Source organism: Dreissena polymorpha, chromosome 13, assembly GCF_020536995.1.
Source record: "Dreissena polymorpha isolate Duluth1 chromosome 13, UMN_Dpol_1.0, whole genome shotgun sequence".
Classification (NCBI taxonomy): Eukaryota; Metazoa; Mollusca; class Bivalvia; order Myida; family Dreissenidae; genus Dreissena; species Dreissena polymorpha.
The window spans coordinates 44,647,597-44,669,897 of record NC_068367.1 but is presented as its reverse complement, the minus strand read 5'-3'; the positions used below and the strand labels follow the sequence as shown (position 1 = coordinate 44,669,897).

Genomic DNA, 22,301 nt, shown 5'->3' with positions numbered 1-22,301 from the left:
ATTCTTTATTTCTTCATATGTTGATTCAGGGTATTTTGATCTGCTATTGTAGTTTTTTAACGGGGTATGCACATTTACTAGTAGTCTAAACCTATGTATTTTAGCTCGATAGCACAGGAAGCCTAAGACTTATTTGAAACGCTCTCGAGTACGTTTCCTGGGACTAGAATCAGTACTTGGTGTCTATGGGAAAATCTAAAGAGCGCTCCCACAGTGGTATTGAATCCGTGACCTCCCGGTCGCTAGGCGGACACCGTATCTATAACGCCACGGCGACCATATACGGCATGCAATATAGATACAACCCATTGCAAGTTAATGCTGATGATACATAGTGTTTTTATTTCATCTGAACATCTTATATTGGGCAGTAGTATGATTCAATTTACAGAAATTTTGTCAAAAAAAAAAAGAAGGTATGTAAAACGATTATGGAACGAAAATCTCGTTTCTTCTTTATTTGGAAAACTCGGACCTCCGTTTAACAGAGTGGAATTTGGAAAAGAAGTTCGAAAATAACAGCACCGAAATACATGCAAAGAAAAACTGGCATTGCCAAAATACTGACAACCTTTATTTCTGTTCAAGTTCAATGCAACAATAGTATGCATGTTGATGTTTTTGCGAGTGGTACTGTAAAGAAAAAGACTTATTTTCTTTCGGTAAAAAGCTGAGCATCAGTTATCAAGTTATTATTGGCATTGTTTAGAAAATTAATGCGGACGCCACCTTTTGAATCGGTCCACCCCACGATACGCTCTGAAAATGAGAATTACTTGAAATTTATATGTGAAACAGAAACAAGCTTACTTATTTTTATAAACATGTACATACATTTGCTTGTCAAGTAACAGGCGGTCAATTAACATCCTGGCGCCATGTCAATGACGTACAGATCATCGGCGTCCAACGTGCTTGCAGGATGAGTCGCTTGATCCAGAAGTAAGGTACAGTTACCATTCCAAACTTTTTGCGTATTCTCAGTTTGCGTATATTAACTTATGCCAATTGCTTTCCTGCTTTAAAAATAATGATGTTGGTACGTTGTTTTCAATAAATGCCTTTTGGACAATAAAACACGAACTTTTTATAACACGAGCCTCGTTCTAGAAAAAAACTTGGCTTAATGCATCTTAAATGTCCGCCAGATTAGGCTGTGAAGTCCGCACAGGCTAATCAGAGACGACACTTTCCGCTTTTTAGTTTTTTTTCAATGAATGAAGTCTCTTTTTAACAAAAATCCCATCTACGCGGACAGAGTGAAGTCTCTTTTTAACAAAAATCCCATCTACGCGGACAGAATGAAGTCTCTTTTAAACAAAAATCCCATCTACGCGGACATAATGAAGTCTCTATTTAACAAAAATCCCATCTACGCGGACAGAATGAAGTCTCTTTTAAACAAAAATCCCATCTACGCGGACATAATGAAGTCTCTATTTAACAACAATCCCATCTACGCGGACAGAATGAAGTCTCTATTTAACAAAAATCCCATCTACGCGGACAGAATAAAGTCTCTATTTAACAAAATTCCATCTACGCGGACAGAACGAAGTCTCTATTTAACAAAAATCCCATCTACGCGGACAGAATGAAGTCTCTATTTAACAAAAATCCCATCTACGCGGACAGAATGAAGTCTCTATTTAACAAAAATCCCATCTGCGCGGACAGCATGAAGATTCTATTTAACAAAAATCCCATCTACGCGGACAGAATGAAGTCTCTTTTAAACAAAATTCCCATCTACGCGGACAGTTTTGTCCCTTATTAGCTTGATTAGCAGACTTCACAGGCTAATCTGGGACGCCACTTAACGCACATGTATTAAGCCCAGTTTTTACAGAACGTGTCTCAAAGGTATGAATCCCACATTTTGACTTTCATCGATGTCATCATTAAAACTAAAAAAATACTAATTAAGTGTTCAGCTAAAAACTTTACCAAATACCCGTCAACATTAATTGTTGATTCATAAGAATATTTCGGCCGCTGAATAAACCATTCCACCGAATAAGTCGCACACTTGTGTTTGTGTGTGTGTATAAAACGTCAATCATGTTTTGATATTATTTGTTTGACAACTTTCAATGTCATAATTCAAAGTCAAAGATCATATATATTTGTTTTATTCTAAGGATCAACGTGACTTAAATAGAAAGGCGGTAACAGGTAATCAAGGATAAAATGAGTTGCTAAAAGGAAATGTTGTATATCAATACGTACTTTTATACAATTTTACCTAGTCGTATGAAACTGATAATGATACAACATATTTCATCACTATGAATCCGACAGATTGCCTCAAGCAGTCATGAATTATGGCCTTTGTCTAAAAAAAAAAGAATTTACAATGTCCGCCCGCTAACTTGAATAGTTTGCAGCGAATAATCATTAAAACTTGGTGGTTATATATGTGGGCTTATTAAAAAAAACTTTTCGCTAAATGACTTAGGTTTGGGTGAAGGTTTAAGATCGCACATGTATCTAGCGTTGATCTATATAGCTTGTATTACAATGCTGGTCATGTCAAGGTCAATGGCACAGTTTCTTAAAATACAAAATGGTTTCCGACCTGCAGACCTAGCTTCGGATTTCAGCTCGGGTTAAGATCAAGGTCATTGTAACTAAAACTAGAAACAAGAAATATCTTTAAAAAAGATATACGGCGTTGATTGCGGTCGATGTTTATGAACGATCAAAAGTTATCTCTATGAGATAAAAAGTAGCGGATGCCTTTTTTTTGCGCAGTTGTTAGCTACATCATAAGCAAATCAATTACGGGGTGTTGCGCCAGATTTCGTGGCTTATTTTGCTTTATGTGATATTATTACTCAGATATCTATATTTACAGAATAGAAAAACACAAGAAACATGAAAATAAACGAGTGCATATAGGTCAGCCGGCAATACTCGAATCTTATTTAATTGCATAATTATAGTATAGCGAATTATTGTGGTCATGCTTAATAAACTGGTCTAAATGGATAAATATTTCTAATTAATTTTATCAAAATTGGTCCTTATCATGCAAATTTTGAAACCATATTAAAAATCGATGATTGACATACCACAATAATATCGCCGAATATCTTTATTTAGTATCTTTCTGATCAAAACAGACTTCAAGTGCACAAAGTTTACGAGACGGCGTTTATATAAAGATTTCTGCAACTGACCGCAAACTGACCTTGATACCTTGCGGATTGGAATGCAATGCATTACAGTCACTACGTTGTTGTCAGTAAGACACAATGATCGGAACCCCTTTTGCGAACTCCGGTGATGAACTGTATATAAACTCTGACTTTCACAAAATGACCGCGTATTGACCCGAAACCTCGCGGGTTGAAATGCAATGCAAGTAAGTACTAAATATGACAACATAGCCTTTAGTTAAACGCTTTTGCGCTGGTAATTCTCTGAAAATAAAAGGTGAACGCACAAACTGTATTTATGTCGAAAATTGATTGTAAAACTGTTCTATCTATTGGACCTTTTCATTAGAGATAAAATTGTTTCATGCAGTAAAACAGTGTTACAAAGACGCGGATATGTTTCCAATGTTCTGGTGTTATACTCAAATCAGCCAATGGAATAAATGAAGTGTATTCATTCGTACCTAGCCGCGGGAAATTTTATTTGAGTATTATTGGACACTTACAAAGGTCAAGTCAGGGTGAAAAGCTGGCTTATTCAGCTTACGCCGAAAAAGTTTCCGCTGAATAACTTGAGTTTGGACAATCTGAACGCTACACCATCGTTATGGCGGAATTGTCCGATGGTTCCCGATTGGAGTTTGGATGGTTGTATTACACTGACATATTGTGTGTAGGTTGCTGTAACGCTGACTATGATTGATATTGCAAAACGGGTAGAATGTCCACTCCTGAAAAAAACGCTGAAACCGTCAGTGCAGTATATCCAGTCTTCTTTGAAACAATTTAGCTATTTTCATCAAGAAGATTATATCTGTGCATCCTACACGAAGTCAAATTCCAGATTGGATCCACCGCAAACGACTTACAAACGTAAGTCAAGCAGTGCAAAAAGCACAGCTTATGGTTTTATCGCACTGCCATTTTTCTTATATTTCAAATTCATTGAGTTTCTCTGCGTTCGTATGCCGTTCAATTTTCTATTGGCTAATTTAATGACTAATGATTGGCAAGCTTTGTTTTGCAATCTCTTCCACGACGGTTATATAACATCCACGTGAATGTGAGCTCACGAAACGAAAATTCTGCATAGTGATTGGCATTTTGCAACGAAAGGTAACTCTTGATGAAGTTTAGCAAAATAACTATATGAGGACAGCATTTTTATTGATTTTTGTAGTTACTTATGAAGAAGTAATAGCATCTTTTCCTTTCGTTACTTAGGTCGAGTTTTAATGTGTGCCAGTAACATGAAAAAACTAGGTCACTAGGTCAAATCTAAAAAAATCCTTAGCATTATAAAGTCAACATTTATTATTCAATCTTAATCAACCTTGGTTTGATTGTTTATCTTCATTTTGACCAATCGAATTCTAGTATTAGCCCCAGCAACAAGTTCTAAATATACCCCTTACCAAATTTAGAGTTTCGGAAATGCCATCACCATATTCGGAGTGTCGAAACTTCAAAGAATTGTTAAGCTTTAGATGTGATATAGCAATTAAATATATGGGTAGTCGACCTTACCAGTCCCGGAACGCCGTTATTTATTCATTATCATTCTGCTATTTTGCAACAATGGTGCTTGTCTGCAACACCGCCACCCAATGAACCTTCCAAAGAAGTTTATTTAAATACTTAAAAATGACTTCAAAGACTAGGGCGCGAACTCAAAACCTAAAACCTAACTCTTAAAATATATGAGTGCATGTATATCCCTCTTCACCAGCCAACTAGACTACAAAAAACAAAACAATATTAAGATCCTAGTACTATACTAAATGATACAAACTATTGACATCCGAACCTTTCCTGTATGCATTTTTTTGCATATGATTCTAAGCTACGCTGTGTTCTTTACACGCACAATTTGGTAATCGGTCGAACTTGTTCCGTACCTTTTACTCTAACTCTGCATGATCGCACAAGTCCGTCTCTTCCCTTACTCACCTCTACTACAAGTCCTAACGGCCAATGACCACGAGTCGATGTCTCGTCGCATACGAGATCATTTAATGCTTTATTTTTTTCCGACAACTAACAATTGAATCATATAACAATGTCCAACAAACCACTAAAACAGGTCTGTTCAAAGAACGCGCGTATAGATATTTCAAATATGTACGGATGATTCGTGTTTGGCCGGTTGTCGTGTTTGTTTTCATTTATTTTCATTCTTCTTGTGTTTTTCTATTCTGCAGATATCGATATATGATCAATACTATCTAATAAAGCGAAATAAGCAACGAAATCTGGCGCAACACTCCGTATTTGATTTGCGTGCGATGCTTCTAAGAAATGTGCATTTGCTATCTTTGATCTCATTGATAACTTTTGATCTTTCGCGAACACCAACCACAATCAACGCCGTATATCTTTTTAAAGATATTTCTTGTTAATAACATAACTTTTCGGTAGTTATCGTTAAAGTTCGTTACAAAACATGGCTTCTTGTAGAAATCCACAGAAGACCTTCGCACTTGGAACGGAGATTGGCGAAAGCACTGACCGGGCGAAGAGTGCCCAGTGGGATAGAACGATTCACGAGTCTATAGAAAATAGAAGAGCAATACGCCCAGGGGGATAGACAAAATGAGAAGCAATGGCCGCGTCGAATCTATAATTAGATATGGGTCCACATAACAGTGAGAAACCAATTTATCATGTCTGGAATCGATCGTATTTTGTTTATTTTGTTTGTCGGCATTGCTGGACACATGGCCTACCCCCTCCTCCCAACAAAATCTCATAGGATTTACATGATTCACGAAAACAACCTCTGAGAAGCCAAAAAATACATTAGTCCGTAATAATACGGAACACTTTCACCCATGTTTTTTCCTACATATGGGGTATCATTCCAAACTATTAAAAATAGCTTTTTAAATTTCCAGGCAGGGAGATTATAAAAACGAAAGTGCGTTGAGTAATGGGAATCATAAAATTTGTAGGAACAACAAGAGATGTGTTTGTCAGAAACACAATGGCGCTCCAACTGCGCCGCTTTGAATTATTTTATTTTTTCCCTTTGACCTTGAAAGATGACCTTGACCTTGACCTTTCTCCACTCAAAATGTGCAGCTCCGTGAGAAACACATGCATTCCAAATATCAAGTTGCTATCTTCAATATTGCAAAAGTTATTGCAAAAGTTAAACCACGGTTAAAGTTTGTGACAGACAGACAGACACATACAATGACAGACACATACAATGACAGACAGACAGGCCAAAAACAATATACCCCTGATCATTCGATCCAGGGGCAAAAAAATATTTAGGAAAGTATAGGTTTTTTAAAACATGAGATTTCTTACAACAATATAGAAAAATAGTCCTTGGTTAACAGTCTGTAAAGTATTTTATTGTTGTTAATTTGAATGGTGCTTACATTTAACTTGGCTTGGTTGAGGTATGAGAGTACATGTAATGCATAATAAATTATGAATGAAAATAGCATAGAAATATAACAATGTTGTTTTTTAAATACGAGAATTTGCTTCAAAATATATGAAGAAAGGAATTACCCACAATTTTTTATTTACTTTTTACTTTTAACATAAAAATAGAAGTACAAATGTAGCCTGTAAATACGTTATTGTTGTGAGTCAACATACTATGAAAATGGGAATAACTGACACAAATATTTCCTTTTTCTTACTGTTAACAATTAAAAATATGATCAGCCTATAAATATGTTTGTTTTTTTTTACGATAAAAATATATGAAAATAAAAATACCCGTTTACACGTGATTGTGTACGATTTTCAGGCTGCAGGAATCAAACTCGGGTCAGCCCTCATGGCCTTCTGCAGTGTGGTGACTGGGATCGTGATCGGCTTTGTGTACAGCTGGAAAATAACGCTGCTTATAATAGCCTTCCTGCCCTTTGTCATGATTGGGGGAGCGCTGGAAATGAAGATGACGCAGGGGGCTGCGGGCAAGAACACAGCGGCCATTGAGTCAGCAGGAAAGGACTGCAGTGCAAACTGGCTCATGGGAAAACTGGGATTAATGCATGTCTTTAAAATGTTTCCCCAGATTAGCCTGTGCACACTGCACAGACTAATCAAGGCAGACTTTTTCCCCGAAGTTGATTTTCATTTGAAAGAGAATTCTTTTAAAAAATGAATTCCATAAAAGCGGAAAGTTTCATCCCTTATTAGCCTGTGTATTCTGCACAGGCTAAACTGGGACACCACTTTAAGCACATGCCGTATAGCCCAGTTTTCACAGAATTAATATTACTCAGTATCTGCAGTGTAAAGTATGGGCGCCTAATGCTTAAGCAAAGTAGAGGTATTGTTGTCTCTGCAATATTATGGCAAGAAACAGATCAATTTATTTTATGCTTTCCGGTGGTTTATAGAGAAATATTAGTGAATATAAAACTGATATTTCACTGTTTTAAACAGCGAAAAATAACAGTGAAAAATAGCGATATTTTTCACTGTTTTACTGTGAAATGACGTCATTTTTTTCGACTAAATGACGTCATAAATCCAGCGAAATTATCCAGTTAAACTCTTTAACATTGTAAATAAACGGTGGAATTTTTTTTCTGCTGGATTCGATGAAATATCGATTTTAATTCACTCGTGATCATAAAAAATACATATTATCACTCGTGGCTGCGCCACTCGTGAAAATATTATTTTATATTATAACTCGTGAAATAAACTTGACATTCCATCGAATCCAACAAATATCCTCTATATATCTACCGGGTAATGAAATATGCCCAAACCATTCTGCAAATATTGCATAAGATATTGTCACCAAGGCTATTTTGGAAAATTTTACATTATTGAAGAGTATTTTAAACTTTTTGATTCAATGGTAAAGCCAATCCTCATATTTATAGGGGCGGAAATTTGGGGTTATACCTTTTATGAAAATATAGAACAAATCCAGGCTCAATTTTGCAAAGATTTTATTGATCTAAATAGGTCAGCCAACAATTGTATCCTTATGTCTCTAGGGGAGTTTGGTAGATTAGTATTATGTGTGCTTAAGTGTGTTAAACACTGTTGTAAACTTATTGACATATCATTGCATAGATACACCAAAAACTGTTACAATATGTTGAAATGCCAGGATGAAATCGGAAAGACAAATTGGCCTAAGTATGTTAATTTGTTATTTAATTAGGTCTTTGTTATATCTTTGTCTATCAGAATGTTGGTAATGTTGATGTAGTTTGACAACTGTTAAAGATCGCCTTATTTGTTGTTACACGCAAAAATGGTAAGGAGTTTATTCGACACGTCTAGATGTGAAACATATAGAATGTTTAAGTCATTGCTTGAACCAGAAAAATATCTAATTTTTTTCTATAGAAAATATAAATATATAGTAAAGCATTTACAAAGTCCAGATGTTTCAACAACAAGTTTGTTTTTTGAAACCGGAGAACATCTTGGTAAAGAACATGATCTTAGATGTTGTACACATAGTCTAAATGTAGAAAACGCTTGTGTCATTGAAAACGAATGTCATGTATTTTTTCATCGTTCTAAATTTCACGAAGAACATAAAATGCTTTTTTCTTTCTTGGTATAGTGGAAAAAGAGAAGAAATTGATTTTATTAATCCGATAAAAAGAAAAAAAATGATCTGAAATTGAAGAAAATTGCATTATTCTTTATGTATTTCTTCATGTGAAAAGTATAACATATATAACTATTCACAACTCATGCATGTATAATGTGACATGTCTGTATATTGTATTTTGAACCGGTGCCTGTAATTACAAAAAAAGTGTCTTGCTTGATATATATTAATTGATTATTCGATATTTGTGATCATCACACAATAATGCAATCCTTTTTCCAGAATATGAGCATTGCTGGCTGTACAAATCTAAATATTTATATTATATACACTGAACAGATCTTTACTATGTTGTCAAATTGAGTGCCTACATTAATTGTACAATCACCATAGCAATTTTATTTGCTGGAAGGTTTAAAGGGACCGTCAACCAGATTGACGAAAAAAGAAAAATTCTAAAATACCGTGTTTTTTAAATTATTAGTTTATATTGATTAAAATATCACGACTGGTATATTACATTACTTGAAAAAGTTGTCAAGTTTTCATATTTCAGTATATTGGGTAATAAAATTTCGCGATGTGAAATCGAAAATACATCGCGAAAATAGGTGACATAACGATATATACACTATAGATAACGCAAGTAGATTGATCATTTTATATATAAAATATATACAATTCACTACGCATGCACAATTCGCATTCCTGGGTTCACCGCGTGACGATGATGATCAATCTACTTGCGTTATTTATAGTTAAATGGTAGTTTCCTGATAGACATACCCAGTAAACTTTTATTACCAAATATACTGAAAATATGAATGTACTATAATATACCAGTCATGATATTTTAATAAATATAAACTAATAATTGTAAAAAAATAAAGTATTTTAAAACTGTTATTTATTTCGTCAATCTGGTTGACGGTACCTTTAAGTGAAAAAAAAGTAAAATCAACAAATTACCTTAAGCTCTACCTAACAATCTTGGCAACTGCATATTTTCATCTTTTTCTATGCTGATTTAATGTGTATTAATAAACATATGTTGTGATAAAGGTGATAAAACATGTGTGTTTTCAATCATCACAAAATATATTTTCTAATGATCACAGAGTCCATTGTTTGTTATTTCAGATTGCAATAGAATCCACTGAGAACATCCGCGCAGTTGCTTCTCTCACAAGAGAAGACATGTTCCAGAAAAAATTCAACCACGAACTTCAAATGCCATACAACATTGCGCTGAAAAAAATCCCATTTGATTGGAATTGGATTTTCCCTGTCTCAGGCAGTTATGTTCTTCGCGTACGCTGCTGCCTTCTGGTTGGGCGCATACTTGATAAAGCAGTCCGAAGTGGATTATGTGGATGTATTCAAGTAAGCCTGTAATGGGTAACATTTCTTTTCTCCTAGATTAAACTTGGGTGTGGTGATGTTACATATTGAAGAAAATGTATGTTGACTTTCTTTTTTGATACACTATGTATCCGCAAAGTTGGTCAAATTTGCATGTGCCTGTTCATATGCTTTAAAATTTATAAGACAGTGGACACTAACATAGAAATGGGCAATTAAACATAAACACGTTTTCTTTTGTGGGTATAATCATTATTATAAGTGACCTACTAGTATTTGTAATGCTCATGATTATTATGCATACGAGTGTTATATTTATTTTTTTCTACCAAAAAGAGAAGCAAAACAAATTACAAAGTCTATTCCCGGCTATTTCCCTGACTCGAATTTGATTTTCTGACATTTATTGTCAAATAATCTGAATGTTTTCTCTGTACAGGGCATTCTCTGCGATATTGTTTGGAGGAATGGCTGTGGGCAATGCGAGTGCGTTCGCCCCTGATGCTGCCAAAGCAGAGCAGTCCGCCAAGGAAATCTTTCAACTGATTGACAAGAAACCAGACATCGACAACGAATCAGAAACGGGCAAAAAAACTAGATACAGTAATACATTATAATTTCTTCTAATTATATATATAATTATAATTAGTTACTATTTTAAGCTTTCATGCGGTTTATAGGGAAATATTTATTATTTAAATAAGGGAATTCAATGTTTTAAACAGTGAAATGCAATAGTGAAAATTATTGATAACTTTTTCTGTTTAGCTTTCAAAAATCACTTCGATAAATTGATGTCATGACCCTTTTTAAATGGACACAATTGAATGAAACAAGCATTTAAAATATTTGTTGGATACGGTAGAGTCTTGTAATTTTAGAAAATATTTTTTTTTACACATAGCTGCACTATATGTCCATTTTTGTTGATATGGCATGCAATACAATCTCAAATTTTGTCTATTAATTCATATAAAATTGTGTTTAGTTTTTATTTTTACATAAATTTAAATCCTAGGAATTCAGCACTTAGATATCTTTTGGCAACTTTTGCATATATGTAAATCTCAAGTAAATTACAATTAATGATATTCTAAACAATCAAAAGAAAAAGAGTGATAGGAAGCATGCAACGATTCTGGCTTCTGAATAAGGTACAACATATTCCTATTCAAATTACCTTTTGACGTTTCTTGTAAATATTAATTTGGTAAAAATCGTGTCTCTGATTTCAGTTCACAGCCAATCTGAGCTTCTCGAATACCACATTCTGCTACCCCACCCGCCCTGACACCACTGTACTGAAGGGGCTCGACCTTGAGCTTCCACAAGGTCAGACAGTGGCCCTTGTAGGCAGCTCAGGTTGCGGGAAATCAATCACTGTACAGCTCACAGAGAGGTTTTATGACCCTGCAGATGGAATTGTGGTAGGCTGGACAATGTGCCATTATTTTGATTGAAATAGTCTATGGTTGGTGTTATTTTGCATGTTTTTTCCAATATTGGTCTTATTCCTTATGTCAGGGACTATATAGGTCCCGCTGATGTGGCTAGAGTTCGACACACTTTTAATGTATAATAAAGAAAGTTATTTTGATTGAGGTGTTCACGCACTACACTACTAACCGAAAACTGTTTATGGCCATGAAAAGGGACTTCAAAAAATAACCTTGAAGATAAAATTTCTTGCTTTCTTACAATGGTATACTTTTGTGAAATAAGGAATGGAATATCAATTATCCTAATTGCAAACCTGCACTAATGTTTTCAGTATACGAAATCTCAAAGCAACGATGTTTGTAATCCTCTTTTACTATGCAGCTGCATCTTTAATTGCAATTACCTTCACTGCTATCAATCTATAAGTGATTTTTTTCGTCTCTTCAAAACATCTATACTTAACATTTTTATTCTCTTAGATTCCTTATTACCCAATAAATTTCTGATGGTGTTTCTACATTGAAAACAATAATCTTCTAATACTATTTACTACTACCATTTTCTCTTAACATTTTCCTTTATTTATCGGCTGCTTAGTCTGGGTCTGCTTAAAAAACAACATTAATTTATTAGTATTTTCAAGTATTTTCAGTGGGATACTTTTTCATTAAATGTAAGTTCTCCACTTACGTAAGGAAACTGATATCATGGGTATGCATGGTTATCATTCCTAAATAATTGTTTACAGATAAAGGTAGCTAAGATATTTCCATCAAAGAAATGAATTTAAAGCGATGATTTTCTTTAAAGCAATGTTTTAAAAAGTGTGTACTGTTTTCAAAAGTAAAAATTGTTTTCAAAAATGATGCTAAAAGGGATCTTTTCACGCTTTGGTAAATTGACAAAATTGAAAAAAGTTGTTTCAGATTCGCAAATTTTCGTTTTAGTTATGATATTTGTGAGGAAACATTAATACTGAACATTTACCATGGTCTAATATAGCCATTATATGCATCTTTTGACGATTTTAAAACCTAAAAATTATAAAGCGTTGCAACGCGAAACGATTGAATAATTTGGAGAGTTCTGTTTTTGTCGTTAAATTTTGTGAAACTACGAAGATTGCTTATATAAGGTATAAAATACTTTATGTATATGTACTCGGCGGAATAGCTCAGTAGGCTAAAGCGTTTTTACTTCAGGACTCTGGCAGGACTCCAGGGGTCACTGGTTCGAAACCTGGTCGGGGCAATGTTCTTTTCCTTTTTTTGATTTTATTCTTGATTTTTTACTGGAGCTTTTACGATCCAATGTTTACATTAATCGAAATAAAGCATTTAATGAAAAAGTTAAAAAATGCCAAAATCTGTGAAAAGGCCCCTTTAAAGTGGGATTTTTTTTTAATCACTAATTTTTTTTTAAAGCGGTTTATGTTTTCATAAGATTATTTTCAAAAGCAAGTATCACTTCCAAAACTAATGATTATTTTCCAAATGTATCAAAAGTGATTATTTTATTTCAAAGTAATGATTGTTTTCAAAAACATGTTTTACATGCAGTGGCTGTTTTAGCAAGCAGGGATTAATTTCAGAAATAGATTTTCACATCAATTGATTGTTTTCACTAGCAGTGATTGTTTTCACAAGTGATGATTGTTTTCACATAAATCGATTGTTTTCACAAGCAGCAGGAGTTCTAACAAGCCAACTTTTTCCTTTCTTTTCCCAGAGCCTGGACGAACATAATCTTAAGGACCTCAACCTGCAGTGGCTGCGCTCACAGATCGGCATCGTATCCCAGGAACCTGTGCTGTTTGACCGAACCATCGCAGAGAACATCGCCTATGGCGACAACTCAAGGAGGGTAACCATGGACGAGATCATTGCTGCAGCACGCAAGGCTTTCATACACAGCTTCATCGCATCTGTACCTGATGTAAGTACATAACAGTTAATATTGGTGCATAAGTTTACAAGGGACAATCAAAGAGATAAAAAAGCTGTGTATACCAGTATATTTTGCTGAAGAAAGATTACAAGGGACTATCAAACAGGTGGAAAAAAAGTGTGTATACCATTGCCACATTAGGATAACAAGAGACAATCAAACAGATGCAAAAAGCTGTGTACACTAGTATATATTGCCACATTGGGATAACAAGGGGCAATCAGACAGATGCAAAAAACTATGCATACCAGTATATATTGCAACATTGGGACAACAAGGGACAATCAAACAGATGCAAAAAGCTGTGTATACCAGTATATATTGCCACATTGGGATAACAAGGGACAATCAAACAGATGCAAAATGCTGTGTAAGCCAGTATATATTGCCGCATTGGGATAACAAGGGACAATCAAACAGATGCAAAAAGCTGTGTATACCAGTATATACTGCCAAATTGGGATTAAAAGGGACAATCAAACAGATGTAAAAAGCTGTGTATACCAGTATATATTGCCACATTGGGATAACAAGAGACAATCAAACAGATGCAAAAAGCTGTGTTTACCATTATATATTGCCACATTGAGATTACAAGGGAAAATCAGACAGATGCAAAAAAGCTGTGTATACCAGTATATATTGCCACATTGGGATAACAAGGGACATTCAAACAGATGCAAAAAGCTGTGTATACCAGTGTATATTGCCACATTGGGATAACAAGGGACAATCAAACAGATGCAGAAAGCTGTGTATACCAGTATATATTGCCACATTGGGATTACAAGGGGCAATCAAACAGATGCAAAAAGCTGTGTATACAAGTATATATTGCCACATTGGGATTACAAGGGACAATCAAACAAATGCAAAAAGCTGTGTATACCAGTATTTATTGCCACATTGGGATAACAAGGGACAATCAAACAGATGCAAAAAGCTGTGTATACCAGTATATATTGCCACATTGGGATAACAAGGGACAATCAAACAGATGCAAAAAGCTGTGTATACCAGTATATATTGCCACATTGGGATGACAATGGACAATCAAACAAATGCAAAACGCTGTGTATACAAGTATATATTGCCACATTGGGATTACAAGGGACAATCAAACAGATGCAAAAAGCTGTGTATACCAGTATATATTGCCACATTGGGATAACAAGGGACAATCAAACAAATGCAAAAAGCTGTGTATACCATTATATATTGACAAATTGGGGTAACAAGGGACAATCAAACAGATGCAAAAAGCTAAATTCACAACTATAATGCTATAATGCCTGCCTTTGATCAGCATTGATCAGCTTCATTTTCTTTATGCCCTTGTGATATTCCAGTGAATGAAGCCCTACATACAAGGTAGCACTAATTGGATGCACATCTGCCATATTTAATTGCCTCATTTTCTGAACGAATGCACTGTCACAACTTCAGCTTGTTATAACACTTGTTTCTTCTTAAAGTAAGATAGCAAATTTGGTTTTGCATCTACATTTCATAAGGGTTACAATACCAGCACAGGAGAGAAGGGGGCCAGCTAAGTGGAGGTCAGAAACAACGGATTGCAATTGCACGCGCTCTGGTGCGGAATCCAAAAAATTTTACTCCTTGATGAGGCCACATCTGCCTTGGATACAGAGAGTGAAAAAGTACTGTTTATATGTGAATCGTTTCATAAGCAACAAGAGATGTGTTTGTCAGAAACACAATGCCCCCTATTGCGCCGCTTTGAAGCCATATATTTGACCTTTGACCTTGAAGGATGCTCTTGACCTTTCACCACTCAAAATAGGCAGCTCCATGAGATACACATGCATGCTAAATATCAAGTTGCTATCTTCAATATTGCAAAAGTTATCGCAAAACTTTAACCAGGGTTAAAGTTTTGGGACAGAATGACAGAGTGACCGAATGACAGACAGACAGGCCAAAAACAATATACCCCCGATCATTCGATCCGGAGGCATAAAAAGATGATTTTATATTTGAACTTAAAGAATTCTTAATACAAATTGAAATACAATTCCACAAATTAACAACAAGATGATGATACATTATGTTTCTTTCTATACAAATTTCAACCCAAGAATAGAAGAGAAGCATTCAACTTTTTGAATGTCTCTATAAATATTATTTTGTGGTGAGTGGATATGATGTCTTCCTGGCAATCAGGAGATATCATTTTCGCTCCCAACTCTGGGATATTTATGTAAGATCTTCTTGAAGACTTGATATACTGGTTCTTCCCATGAAATGGACTGGAAAGAATCTCAATAAGCCTTAGGTTTTAATCAAATCAATCTCCCTTCCTAAGACATATAAATCGAACAATATTTATTTCTTTTGCCATAGCGTAGTGCATATGGTGTCCACCTAGCCAAGGGGAATTAATAGGTTGGATCATGGTTGAGATGGCATAGTGGATATTGTCCGCCTAGCCAACGTGAAGTCATGGGTTGCCATGGCGTTGTGGATATGGTGTCCGCCTAGCCACTGAGAAGTCATGGGTTGCCATGGTGTAGTGGATATGGTGTCCACCTAGTGGGTAGTCATTGAATGCAACGGCATGGTGGATATGGTGTCCGCTTAGCCACCGGGTAGTTATGGGTTGCCATGGCGTAGTGGATATGGTGTCCGCCTAGCCACAGGGAAGTCATGGGTTCGATCCTGGGGGTACTCTTGTGATCTCCCCAAAATACACTAAGAACTGGTTCTACTCAGGAAATGGACTAGAGTGTATTAAGAAGCCTTAGGCTTTGAAGCTATCAAGCTTAAATAAATAGGTTAAAACTAAAATATTTCTCATGCAGATTGTTCAAGAAGCGAAGGCCGCACCTGCATCACATTCGCTCATCGGTTATCGACCATACAAAATGCGGACAAGATCTGCGTGATACGTCACGGTGTTGTCACAGAACAAGGTGGCCATGGTAAACTGATGCAGAAGCAGGGATTCTACTACAAGCTTAACATGGCACAGGCTCGCAAGAAATGAGCTCTTAAGAAAACTAAGTGTATAACTGTCATGTAATACGAATTGCCTTGCATGATAAATTATCAATTTGATAACTGTTATATTTATTTTGGTTTTAAGAATGTATAAGATGTGTATAGTTCAACAATCAATGGAAAAGATGGCAACTGCTTTCTTGAATTGCTTTATTTTTTTGTTTCATGTTCAACGATTGGCCTTAAATAAAATTGTCTTTTTTAGAAATTGAGTCTAAATGGAGAGTGAATCATCCCCAAACAAATGGAGATGACAGCGGATTGTTTTTATATATTAACAATTGGCCTATCATGTGATTTAAATGTAATATCTTTATAATTCTTTGTTGAAGACTCAATTACTGGTGTTGTGAAAGTGAAAGCTGGTGCAAATACTATGGGTTTTTGTTTCTTTTTAAACCTTTATTCATACAAAAAGTGTATTCAGTTACAAGATAAATATCTACGTTGTTCAGTATGTTTATAAGAAACCCCTAGAACATCCTGTTACAGATTGATTATTTTGCTGTTTATAAGTCTAGTAAATTAAATGTACATCACTTCAGTGTTGGAAGTGAAGGTTCTACCTTTATATCATGTACATTATATTTTGTTTTATGCCCCCAAAAGGAGGCTTACACTAATCACATCAGCTTTTCCTTTGTCCTTTATTCTCTCCCGCTTCATGTGCAAAGCACAATTTTGGTAAGTATTCAGAGATTCAAAGAAAAGAAAACTTCGTATACTTATAGAAGACATTAAGAGGAAGTAAATATTACAGAACCAGTAACTCTTTCTTCAGTACTTACAGATTTATTCCCTTTTCGTCAGTTTTCTTGTTCCCAGCATATATCTCTTATCAGTATTTTTGGAGTTAATACCCTTAAAGTTTGTAAATGTGCGTAAAGTCATTTGTGTTTCTCTTGTGCAAAGCATTACAATGGAAGTCTTGAAGTGATTCAACAAACCTTCATATAATTATAGATGTCATTAATTTAAGTGCATAGTCCAAGAACCTCAACTCAGGTTGTACAGATGTATTGCCCTCTTGTGCGAAGTGTAACTGCCTGAGCATTGGAAGTATTAAAATAAAACGTTGTACATTGATAGAAGACAATGAGAAGAAATGAAGATTACAAGCACCAAAACTCCTTTTTCAATCTCTTTTTGGATTTTTTTTGGTCCATTTTTTATTTCCATTGTAATATATTTATTACATAATATATTTTGCAGAACATATTATGTATGAAATACATAATATTTAGCATGTTTGTTTCACTGTTATTCGATATAATTATGATACAAAACATCTATGAAGACTATGGTTGGTGTGAATAAATATGTTTAAAGGTTCACCAACATGGAATAGAATTACAAAAGTACATAAATATATGGATATAAACACAAAAACCAAAAATAAGAAAAAGAAAATTGTATGTTGCTTTAATGTAGGTGTACCTATGTTACAAAAGTAAAAAATATATGTAATTTATTTTGTGTTGTCGCTATTTATTCCTCGAGAGTCAAATTATGTTATTAAAAAAGATGCAAAAGCATCTATTTGCGATGTTGCTTTTTTCTGTTTGCATTTAAAGATAAAGTATTTAGCTAATAATATTACGGAGTTTATAACGTGTGCATTTTAAGAGTCAGCTATGGTCAAATTGCAGAATGATATAATTGCAAAATTTAGTTCAATGTTTTCTAACCTTCTTAACATGTTGTAAATAAAGTGTTTGCTATCCATCCGAAACTTTTGGATGAAATGACAATCCCAGAATACGTGAATATCCGTTTCCGAGTGCATTTAACAAAAATCGCATAATGTTGACGGAACGAGATGGCATTTATGTAGGTAAATATTGTTTGGTAAAATGTGCATGAAATATTTATATTGGAAATTTCTAAGTTTGGTTCAAATAAGTAATTTGACTGATTGACTGAGGATAGTTCTTTTGTTGATGTCTGGATTATTAAGCGTGTCTTTCCATTTGTCAAATTGTTTGAAATCTTCAGATTTGTATTTTAGTATAGAGATTTATGAACTAGTTTGCAAGTTTTTGTATGTTCTGTTATTTTGTTAAGCATGTATTGCGGGGTGGTGTAATTGATATCGGTTTCTTTTAGTGTATTTTTCCAATCCACGGGTATGCTTTCGACAATTTGATGGTATTTTATAAAGTCTGCTTTATCTATTTCATAAAGTTTTATTATATCTTGGCAACTGTAAAATTCTCTGTTCCTTAAATCGTATATATGTTCAATATATTGAATACCTCTTTCGAACCACGTTTTAATAAATAAAGTTTTATTTTCGTTATTTATAAATATGTTATTCTAGATAATTTGCTTTTGTATTGGTGTTTCATTTGTTTCCAATGAGACACTAAGCCATCCACACAGGATGTTTTTAAGAACTGAGATTTTATGTTTAGGTCTCTTACCTCTTTTTCATGGTCATTTGATTTGAAAATTAACATTCCGCCATAGTTATTTAGCATATTGGTATATATTTTAATCAGTTTTGAATCTGGTTGAAATATAAATCTTTTCACCCAACTGGTTTTGAGGGATGTTAAGAATAGGTAAATATCTAACATTTTTAAACCACCATCGGCATAATCTTGTATGATCCGCTTTCTAGCAATTTTATCAGGTTTTTCATCCCACAGAAATTTGAAACATTGCGTATTTATTTTTGAAATAATTTTTTGAGATGGATTTGGTAAAACTGTTAATGGATATACAAGCTCGGGTATTGCAACAATTTTTAAAACTGTAATTTTCCCAATTAACGATAGTGTCCACCATTTACATTTATTCAAACAAGTTTCAAAAGCATGAATTTTTTCAGGAATATTTAATGACATTATTTCTCTTGGCTCGTTGCTTAATTCTATCCCGAAAATTGAGGCATGGTTAGATTTCCAGATGAATTGTTTGTTTGCAAAACTCGATTGGGCTATTTTTAAGGGCCCCTATTTTAAGGAGTTTACATTTATGTCTGTTTAATGTTATTCCGGATATTGCTGCAAATTCTTTTATGATTTTTATTAATGTTTCAAATGCTATATGAGAACCGTCTAGTATGAAAGAGGCGTCATCAGCAAAAAGTGACTGTTTAAGTTCTGCATTATTTATGTTCATTCCTTTTACTTCTGTGTTAAGTTCTATGTCTATCGACATCAATTCAATGCAGATAATAAAAAGGTAAGGCGATAAAGGACATCCTTGTCTGACCCCTCTTTTTATACAGAAACACTCCGAAAAATGCCCATTATTTGTAACACGCGATGTTGCATCTTTATAGAATAACTTAACCCACTGTAAAGTGTGTTCATTAAAGCCTAAATAGCGCAGGCATTTAAACATAAATTTATGATCAAGACTGTCGAAGGCTTTATTAATATCAGAAAAAAATATTAGGCCGGTTTCGTTAGTTTCATCCATTTGTTCATTAATTTATTGTGAAAGTCTTACATTTTCGCCAAAGTAACTTCCCTTGATAAATCCGGTTTAGTTAGTACTGATTATATGATTTAAGAAAGGCTTTTTGCGATTGGCAATGGCTTTTATAGCTATTTTGTATCAACATTTAAAAGTGAGACAGGCCTCCAATCATCGATCAAAATGGTGTCTTTTCCGGTCTTGGGTAGTAAAGTAATTATGCTTTTTTGCTATTCTGTCAAGTTATTTGTGTCTCAACATATTTCTTAATATCTGTGAAAAATATTTTATATAATTCTGCAGAACGACTTTTATTAGTCTTCATGTCTAACAATGCTTTAGCGCATCCATGCTGTGATAGATACTTTTGTTCATTTTGCGTTTGTTCTTGACTTATTTTATTGCATATGTTAGTAAAGAAACGTTCATAATTGTTATTTTCTATATTGGTGTCTTTTTTATAAAGATTTTTATAAAAGTTTGCTGTGTGATTTGGTATCTCTGTTTTGTCTTGTATTATGCTATTATTCTTACTTTTTAGTTGTTGTATACTTTTGGCTTTATCTCGCTTTTTTCCAGATTTGCAAACTATTTGGTGTTTTTCTCGGAGCCTTCAATCCACTGTGCCTTAGCTCGTAGCAGTATTCCTTTTATATTTTTCAATTAGATTATTTAATTCACTTTTCGAGTCTTTCAGTTGTTTGCATTTATCTAAATCATTACTATGTATTGTTAGTTGTTGTTCTACCTATGTAATTATTGATTTAAGTGTTTCTTCCTGTTCGTTTTTCCTTCTATTTATTTTGCTGGCATATTTAATTGTTTCGTCTCGAATGCCCCCTTTAATTCTTTCACATAAAGTATTTGGATTAGCTTCGCGATTGATATGTGCAATTTTCGATAAAGACGCACGGATACAACTTTGATATTCTTGTTCCAATAAATGAATTATTTATTTTAAAATACCCCGGACCTCTGCAATATGAATGTAGATTTAATTGAATTGATATTATTGAGTGGTCTGATTTGAACTCTGTGCAAATGTTGCGATCTGCGAGACAGTTTACAATGTCCTGAGATATTAAAAAATAATTTAAGCGACAAAATATAGGCGGTCGAATGTTTGAATCAGAATGCCATGTGTAAACATTTTAAATTGGATTTTCTAAACGCCATATATCACATAGATCATTGTTTTCCATTATTTCTTTTATTTTTCGTTACATTTGTTATTTGTATCGGATCGAACGTTCAGTTTATCTAAATTATAGTTAATAACAGTGTTAAAATCCCCACCAAGGATTAGTGAATGATCATTATACTTATGAATACATGTATTTATATCCAAGGTGTTAAACAATCCGTATTATCTGTATTATTTGTAGTTATCCGTTGATGCTTTTGTGGTAATGTCCATTTCTTATGTGCAGTATAACTCTAAAAGTATTGAAGGTATTCAAATGAACCTTAATATAAAAGAGTGATGGCTTGTGGAGAAAAAGCAACAATTAAGGACTTTCTGCAGTATATACTATATACAGAGTTATTGCCATATGTTTCCTTTTTTCAGGTCCCAAGCAAAATGAAAGTATTGAAAGGAATGAAATAAAACTTCATACATTGCAGTTTAGAGTACCATTACTTTTAGTTCAATTTTTGCAGAGATATCGCGGTTTTATTGCCCTTAGTTAATTTTTGTGTGCAATTGGAGTTGTTTCCCTTGATACGTTTTTGTGCAGAGCACAATTAACAATATCATTTATTGTGCAGAATAAAACTCAAAAAGGCTCTAAGGGATTCAAACAAAACTTCATATAAGGACTGACATGACATGCCGGCACATGAACCGGAACTCTTTCTTTAATACTTGTTTTGTAGGAGGTTTATTATGGCTCTTTGTTTAATTTTCATATGCAAACCATGATTTCTATTATGAAATTGATTGCAAAGAAATTTCATATTTAATAGAAATTTAGTTTTCTGTTCTCTTTTTCTGTCCATGTATTATCTTTAACATCATCTAACTATAGGCAGATGAATATAACAACCAGTACTTGCATTACATATCATTAAAAGATTGTACTACCTTATACTTTGTGGATTGATTGTACACTTTAGACTCCTTATAGCTGTTTTAAAAATTCATCCAAATCCAAATCCAAATTAATTCATTCAAAACTTAGTAGCCCCACTGCTTTAGATTGGTTTCTTATGTTTGTTATGTTGTTGCTGTCTGATAATATGAAGAGTCAGTTTCCACGAGAGAACTCATGTTTTCAATAGAATGATAATTAGAAAGTCCCCCCCCCCCGAGTTGTTATTGAACCTTGGATCTCTCTGGCACAAGGTGGGCACCTTATCCACTTAATGCAGATCAACCCTCAAATACAGGT

General features: G+C 34.2%; 1 long non-coding RNA gene and 1 pseudogene across 1 annotated transcript; both read left to right on the top strand.

Moving 5' to 3' along the window:
• The first annotated feature begins 570 nt into the window (after positions 1-570).
• On the top strand, positions 571-9,586 carry LOC127856473 (uncharacterized). Its single transcript, XR_008038056.1, has 4 exons — positions 571-947; positions 3,839-4,034; positions 5,619-5,806; positions 6,931-9,586. It is a non-coding gene; the product is annotated as an uncharacterized LOC127856473 (long non-coding RNA).
• Positions 9,587-9,756: 170 nt separating this feature from the next.
• Positions 9,757-21,953, top strand: LOC127854629 (ATP-dependent translocase ABCB1-like; annotated as a pseudogene).
• Positions 21,954-22,301: the final 348 nt, after the last annotated feature.